Source organism: Vanessa atalanta, chromosome 3 (assembly GCF_905147765.1).
Source record: "Vanessa atalanta chromosome 3, ilVanAtal1.2, whole genome shotgun sequence".
NCBI classification, from domain to species: domain Eukaryota; kingdom Metazoa; phylum Arthropoda; class Insecta; order Lepidoptera; family Nymphalidae; genus Vanessa; species Vanessa atalanta.
Genome location: NC_061873.1, coordinates 11,516,910 through 11,525,784, shown reverse-complemented (window position 1 = coordinate 11,525,784; position 8,875 = coordinate 11,516,910). Strand labels below are relative to the sequence as shown.

The following is an 8,875-nucleotide window of genomic DNA, read 5'->3' as shown; positions in this document are numbered from 1 at the left end:
TTGACCATAACCCGTAATTTCTTTATACCTTTTGTTTGTACAGGCACACATAGTTTGTATGATTATAATCCATATCTAGTATGGAATATATATTTCTTAATTTGTACATATAAATCATCAATCTACTATGACGCGGGAAATTGAAGCCTCATGTATTGTATACAAATGTATATCAAGCACGTTCATAAGATCCACGTCTTATTTTGTCATGTAAAATATTTTATTACATTTCCCATTTCAAAATTCATTCTAAATTCAAAATATTTAAGGGTTAATAAACATACATACGTATTTAAAAGTATTATTAGTTTTTTTTAACTGTATACCTATTTTATTTATTTAATTTGTTCTTAAAGTCAATTTGTTTTATATTTAAGATTATTCATAAAAATTTAGTCATAAAATAAGAAAAATTGAAATTGGTTAACCACTGAACGCTTACCCTTATAATATATATACAGTTTCTGTATAACAGCAAGCCACTCAAAGCATAAGATAATTTTAACTTAGAAAAATTGAAAGAATCCCAAGAGTCAAAAAACTGTATCCATATCAACGTCCAACCAAAAAAGTCGGAGACGTCGCTTGGTTATACATAAGTTAGAAATGAGAAAGGTTAAACTTGAGTAAGATATATGAAGTGACGAATGCCAGAACCTTCAGAACAACTACATAGTTTTGATAATTTGTTGAAGTAACCCTTCTTTGTACGCGTTGGGATTTAAATCTCAAGGTCAAACTTGAGTAAAAGGTTTGACGAGTATACTAATAGTCTAGTCGAGATAATGAGATGAGGGTCAGATGGTAGAATGTTTGAAATTTAAACGATAATCGCAATTCCAAATCCGGGCAATTACTATTGTAACTTAATTCGTTTTTATAATTCGTACTCGTTGCTACAGGAAAACATAGTAATATACTAAACGTGCGTTGTCACATGGATATGTTTTTTAGATTTCTATGAAAAGGCTTCAGCTCCGATACGCATACATATATGCTATGTTATAATGTTTGAGCAAAATTATCTGTATTATTTTCTATTTCAAGCGTTTCCTGTTGTTTATGGGCGGTGGTGACCACGTACCATCAGGTGGCCCATATGCACGTCTGCCAACCGATGCAATAAAAAATATATTTATGAACCATTACATCGTAGAAGATAATATAGGTCTCAGTGCATAATAACAGATTCACAGCTAGACTAATTCAACACCTGTGGATTTCAATAAAGGATAATCAGTTTTCTCCCCGAAAGTTGAAATAATCAAGAAGCGGTCTACGATCGCGAATGCACATATTGTTTAAAAGATCTCCTAGAAATAAAATCATTCTCATCTCATCTTCTCATCTTAAGTTCTAAATTATGCTTCATACCAATGAACTCGTGATCTCGCAATGGAACAGCTCAAAATTTTCCCGACAGTACAGTTTTTAGTATTACGCTGCAACATTCAGATGGTAATTTTTTTACGAGTAACATTCTAGTTTCTTCAATAATAACCATGACATAACCGTAAGTGCTATCATTCTGGTCATACACATGATACTGTAGAAATTTATTGTCCATAAAGTGAAGTAAGTGCGTCTCATCCGATTTATTTTATGATGTAAGGCATCACACTCCGTTCTTCAGCACACTTAGTATGAAAGGAATTGATATTTCCTTTTTATCTGCACATGTCTTCTTATTTAAACTTTCCCAGACTCTCTACCTTTGTGCATATTTAAGTATAACTGTCTTGTCTAGAGACTTAATCGATCTTTTGATTGTTTTGTATTTAATGATTTTTCACTTATATTTTACATTTTAAATTACATTAACAGATTGAAAATTTCCCACTGATAAGCTAAGGCCTCCTCTCCCTTTGAGGAGAAGGTTTGGAGCATATTCCACCATGCAGCTCCAATGCGGGTCGGTGGATATACATGTGGCAGAATTTCGTTGAAATTAGACACATGCAGGTTTCCTCACGATGTTTTCCTTCACCGCCGAGCACGAGATGAATTATAAACACAAATTAAGTATTCATAAATCAATACAATAAATAAAACATACTAAGATTTTCTTCTAAATTAAGCATGGTATCTGGTACTGAACTAAAAATAATAAAAAAATACAATCGAAATGAAAACCTCCTTCTTTGAAGTCTATTAATATCGTCATCAGAGAGATGTAATTTTTTTTAAAAAAGTTTTTTCTAAAAAAGTTTATATACGTATAATAGATATATAAATACTTCAGATACAGTCTAGCCGCAATATATCTGTAACGAAAGACTCCATACGTACAAAATAGGTATGTGTATGTGTCAGTGAGGTACGCGACGACACGCGATACATCCTTCCTTTGTAAGCTCGGCTCGGTTCGCTTGGGAATGTCAATTTGCGTTTCAATGTTGATAGGTAATTTTGAGCAAAATAAAAAATAATATCGTAATTTAAATTAATAATAAATATTTTTTCCACAAACAACGACTTCAATTTTATAATTGCATAAGTTCGTTCAGTTAAAGATGTAGTTTTGTAAAAATAACCTTAATATTTAAATAAGTTTACATTACTTTTTTTCTCAAAAATAATACAAGAATATATAACATATATATTTTATCACTACATTCAAGGCAAATCCTCGTTTATGCAGTGTTTATAGACATATAACTCATTTTTATGGGAAAATCACATTTAATTGTAAAACTTTTGAAAACCTGAATTTTTAACAAGTAATTTGTTCTTTAGGATTTTTTCAATAGATACTATTAAACAACTCGTGAAAACGGCCAATCCTGCATAAACGCTCTTAAGTTTGTAATGTAAAGGAAAGATTCAATGAAAATAAATAGATATATGTATGTACATTTTAAAAACGGACGTCGCGGTATATCCGGCATATGTGTAGCAACGAATTTGATCGACTGTTTAATGTTATATAATTAAAAAAATGCTTAAATAAATAAATGATGATTTCGTCCGAAACGATTTAAAATTTCTAGGGAGATTAACCAACCTAAATAAAAGTTCAAAATTGTGTGCGCAAACACTACTCTCTATTCCGTTAGTCTCATAATCCAATGGGATCCAATCCAACACGACTGGAAAAAGTTAAGGCGCAGGACCAACACTGCGTGCTTCCGGAGTCCGACAGTAGTAGGTACTTTATACTTGCAGTTCCCACACTCGGGCCTGTTACTGAGAATTTTTCGTCAAAGCCCAATAATTTTTATCTGCGCAACCTGGGGTTTTAACGTCGGTATCTGCGGCTACACATCTAACCATTGGACCAACGAGAAAGTCGAAACAAATAAAAACATAGAGTTCAAATATATATTATTTTATACTTATAATAATACTAGCTTCGGCTTCCAGCTTCGCATGGGTGCAATTTATTTATTAAATCGACTTGTTTATTAACAGCGACAGCTCGGATAATATGCATGACATAAATATAATTGATACCAGTAATAATATAGCTTTCAACATAGTTAAACATGTAGGCTTAACCCTCTTACATATAAACAAATAAATTTTACCGAATTGTTTAATTTACAAGCCATATTCACACAAGCGATTAAGCAGCCGCAATGGAGAAGGAACATGACGCCGTAAGAGAGATGAAGAGCGTCATGTTGTTTTCTGTCATGGCATGCGAGACGGTCTTCTTCCTAAGTCATGCTAAACTAAGTTTCTTGCCGGTTCTACTCGGCATAATCTACTTTCCATACCGGTGTTAGCGTCACATTTAATGAATATGAAGATACAAAAATGCTTTCATGAGTCTACTTGAATAAACAATATTTTTATTTTGATTTGATGTGACACATCACAGAACACAGAGTGAGAACTCATTCATTCTGTAATTACGATACATTTTCACTCGATTTTACGAACGAATTCATCAATTATTACGAAGCTTTGTCAAGACCCGCATGTTGACAAAATTTCACTCCTAATTATTCACTCGTGCGGATCGTAAACAATACGCGCCGAGTCCAATTAACTTTATATTATTATATCAGACGAACATGCGGCTGAAACGTGACATTCGTCACGTCACGTAGTCCGTGCACAGAGATAATGGCTTAATAAGGTATTTGCGTATTTCATACACACCGTGTAAGATATAACCAAAAATATGTTCACGAGAACAGTACAGATGTTAAAAAAAATACAAGCGCTTTTGTAAAAAGTTTTGAAAAAAAATTGAAGCAATACTTAACAACAGATTCATGAACATGAAATTGGTACAACTGACAAGGTTACACTTTGTTCCTAAGTGGTTATTTATCTTAGTACTGACCACGCTTGAGGTTGCGTAACATCCGTAGTCTGACGATAGTTTGTGGGCTATCCCTAAGAAATAGACATATACCATCGTGGATTTTTTTAAAGACCTTTTTAAGGTGTACAATACTCTAGTACATTATTTTTGATCTATCTTGTAGGGTTCCGCCTGCAATGTTCCGTTTGCAATGTAAGCGCAAAAAATGTGTTTACTTCCTCTAAAATAATAAGTGTTTCTCTATGACACTGTACATGTATTATATACATAAAACTTCACCTCGAATCACTATATCAATTAAAAAAACCCGGATCAAAATCCGTTACGTAATTTTAAAGATCTAATTTATACACAGGGACAGACAGACAGTGATAAGCGACTTTGTTTTATACTATGTAATAATAATAATGATGTCAAACAATTACAAGAGTATTTTTATTTTCACGGGGAACTCTCGCTACCACCTACCACCTACTACGCCTTCGCCTATCACCTATTTATGGTATGGCATTATTATTTCACATAAGAATTCTGAACTTTTTTTCAAGCAGGTGACGCTTTTGTGAAAATTCAGGCGTTTCGGGTATGGTATATTTAAAATTAAGGACACTTTCTGTTTATTAAGTTTCCATGTTTTTTTCAAAACATTTAAATGCTGATATTACATTTTTTCCTACACTAAGAAATGCAGAATTCTTAACCGTGTAAATATAAAAGTTTTTCTAATATTGTTGATATCCAAAAATCTGATATGATTATTATGAGCGAGTCAATTACGACCATTCTTGTCGGAGATTTGGCAACTGTAACTTTATAAATAAAGACGCACTCTCTATCCTCAAACTCACATAAGAAAATTGACTAGAAATAATTTAGGCGCGGGACCAACGGTTTTCAGAGGAATGATTGTTACTTAATACACAACAACTTTTTATTGACCTGACCGGGGTTTGAACTTGCACTTCGATATATGTAGACTTGTAAGCTATCTACTAGACCTATGAAGCTATCTTCTTTATAAAATTATAGAATTTATGACTGAGTACTGGAAGTTAACTAAGAGACTAGTTTTGAGTTACTTGGTTATCTACAAGATATATTTAATGAATTACTATTGTTTCTTATTTTCTCTCTCTCTCTCTCTCTCTCTCTCTCTTTTATTAAATAAGCATAAAGAGACAGACATAATAAGGCAACGTAAGAATTTTTTTTAATGTGATAATTAATAGATATACAAAGCTTGTCAAAATAAATAAGTAAAAAAATATAACTCCGCCATGACAGCTTAACGCTGCCGTGACCAGGATTCGAACCTGGGTTACTACGGCCACAACGTAGGGTCCTAACCACTAGACGATCACGGCTATCGGAGAGTTGGTATCAACGGTGAAAATACCTTTCACTTGACAATTTAAAACGTAATCTTATAAAAAGTACAATCAATAAGATACGCTTCATCGATGGAGATTATAGATATTATTGAGAGGTTTGCGTAATACATCGCAGCCGTTTATAAGCAAATTACCTACTATTTCAGCAGAAACCTTGTAATAATTATATTTAATTAATTATCAATATTGGACAACATCACATACATTACTCTGATACCAATGTAAGTAGCTAATGCACTTGTGTTATGGAAAATCAGAAGTAACGACGGTACCACAAACACCCACACCTAAGACAACATAGAAAACTAATTAACGTTTTCTACATCGACTCGGCCGGGAATCAAACCCGGGAGGAGTGGCGTACCCATGAAAGCCGGTGTATACACTACTCGACAATGGAGGTCGTCAAAATTATAAATTGTTAATTCTTAGTCAATAATTTTTTTTTTAAATTCGATCGGATCGGGCTTATGTGTCAAAAGTTTGAAGAATTCTTCCATATGTTATATAGGTAAGAGATGAGTGAGCCAATGTAAGTATATACGAATGGACATAACACCTTACTTCCAACGTTGGTGCCACATTTGCGATGCATACACCAATGCCTATGGACAAATCTACTTACTATCACGTGACCAATTTGACCGTACGCTTACCTACATTATAAAAAATTAATATTTATATACCTAAGTATTAAAAATATACATAAAATAACACACATGAACAAATCTTTTTGTGTTTGTACGCCACGGCAGCGTAAATACTATAAAAACACGTTGCTTTGATAGGATACATTTCAATTAAGATTCTGTATGGAATATTGTTGTAAAAATGTATGGAATATTTATTATAAAAGGGATGATAAACCGTTTTGACGCGAAGCATTATTTCGTTTCCAACACATCTTTATTGAATCTTGAATCTATGAATTATTTATACTTATTAGTAGCTCGATGTAATGCTGCAGGTACCAAGGTCGTGAGTTCAAAGTCCAGGTAGAGCCGGTAAAAGTTACAGGGTTTTTCTCAAGAAGTTCTCAAAAAGTCTAAAGTCTCGAAGTCTCGAATTTGCAGCCCTTGGATTGAATCTTGGGAACCCAAGAAAGCATGTAAAGCCGTTGGTCCTGGTCTTGCGCCTGAGTTCCGGTCGGATTATTATATACATTTTTATATCATATTTCGATATTTTTTTTAATTCCAATATTTGTTTATTGTTAAAAAGAATTGTACGTATTCTATAGAGTAATTCTAAGACAGTTACGTCACGACGTTTTCCTTCACAGTGAAGAACGAGATTAATAAATGATTATATTATAAGCACAAATAAATCACGTAACGTCGTAAATGTCGATATGAAAACGTCTTTGGATACACATTTTTCATATATTTTCCATCCATGCCTTTTTGAGTTATTTCTTTTTAATATCGAGGGTGCGCTTAGTGCAGGCCCGCCCGTATAATACTTACTTTTACTTTTTTCCTTTTACTTATTCTATTGCCAAACCGCACTACTTAGGATAATGGGTTAGTGGCTATACTTTGGTGGTGACTAATTACCATCAGATAATATTGATATATTATTATTTCATAATGTTCTCATAATATATATATTTACGACTTTATTAATTATAAATCAAAATATTTTTTATTCAAGTAGGCAATAAAAGCATTTTTGCATCGTCACCTACCTACTGCCGAGAAGAACCGTCAAGAAACTGAGTAGTCACCTTTTTAGACCATTCTACACGTATTGTATTGCCGCAAATATTATTTAGCTATTAAGGGTAATTCTATTTTACTCTAACTATATTGTAACTGTCAAAAATGGGATTATTATGTGATTGAAATATGCATGCATCTGATTCATCACAATTAGTTAATATATTTTTTAATAATATTTTTTATATTTATAACAATTGTCTAATTATGTAAATTTTTTGAAATTAGTTATTTGGACACTGTATTAGAAATGTCAATCCAATTACGTTTAAATTACTTTTTATGGTCTTCATTAAAATGATTACATATTTTTAAGCATTGTTTTAATAATAGCATTACCAAAATTTATTTTAAATGCAGTGATTATAAATCATCCGTTTGTTTTATTATGAAGAGTTTTTGTGATTGACGTCCGCCTCTGGTGGGGTGGACGATGCTACCGACTTTCGAGGAAAAAAAATTATATAAAGAAAATATTCTAAGCTTTGTTGTTTAAAACTGTTATGCTTTTTATCTTTAATCTTACCTTCTTTATATTTTAGCAATACCTTCGATATCTTAAAGAATTAGCTTAATATAAAAACTTTATACGTATAGCAGAGCCGATGACCAGAACAAGGTTACCGGTAGTGCGTATTTTTTTTTTAAATAACTGCCTATCTTAAATTCGATATAAACATGTCTTTATTACACAGCCATGAATTCCACCAAAGCTGCCTGCTAAATCTGGGAACGCTTGGGCTGGTGTTATATTTCGTGAAACTATTCAGTTTGAATATGAAAAACATACCGCGAAAGTTTAAATCGTTTTAAGAAATCATAATAACATATTTGATTACAATATATTAGTTTACATTAATCAAAATCTTGTGATTTATAATTTATTAAATATTTTCTCGCCGAGACGGCCGAGAGGTTAGAACGCGTTCATCTTAACCGATGACTTCGGGTTCAAACCCAGGCAAGCACCACTGAATTTTCATGTGCTTAATTTGTATTTATAATTCATCTCGTGCTCGGCGGTGAAGGAAAACATCGTGAATAAACCTGCATGTGTCTAATTTCAACGAAATTCTGCCACATGTGTATTCCACTAACCCGTATTGGAGCAGCGTGGAATATGCTCCCACACCTCAGGAGGCCTTAGCCCAGAAATTTACAGGCTGTTAATGTAAAATGTAATGTAAAAATATTCTCTCGACGATAAGCATCGGCTTACAGAATGCAATCAACCGTTATTTTATTTTCCAATAAAATTAATTCACTTGCTTGATGGTCCTTCGAGCCGGATCAAAAGCTAAATTGCTTTTTCCAGTGCCGTAAATATCATCAACTGGTAAATCTTTTGATTAACTAAATTATATAGTATTATATTTTTAGCGTGACTCGAATCAGACATCTATCTAATTATTTTTTTTATTTTTGTTTTTGTTTTTTAGTTTCCATTTTGTCGTTTAATGATTTTATTTTATTCGGCATCTACACATTAA

General features: G+C 32.6%; 1 non-coding gene across 1 annotated transcript; it reads right to left on the bottom strand.

Annotated features, from left to right (window-relative positions):
* Positions 1–5,568: 5,568 nt before the first annotated feature.
* Positions 5,569–5,640, bottom strand: Trnah-gug. The gene has a single exon. It is a non-coding gene; the product is annotated as a tRNA-His (tRNA).
* Between the last annotated feature and the right edge of the window lie 3,235 nt (positions 5,641–8,875).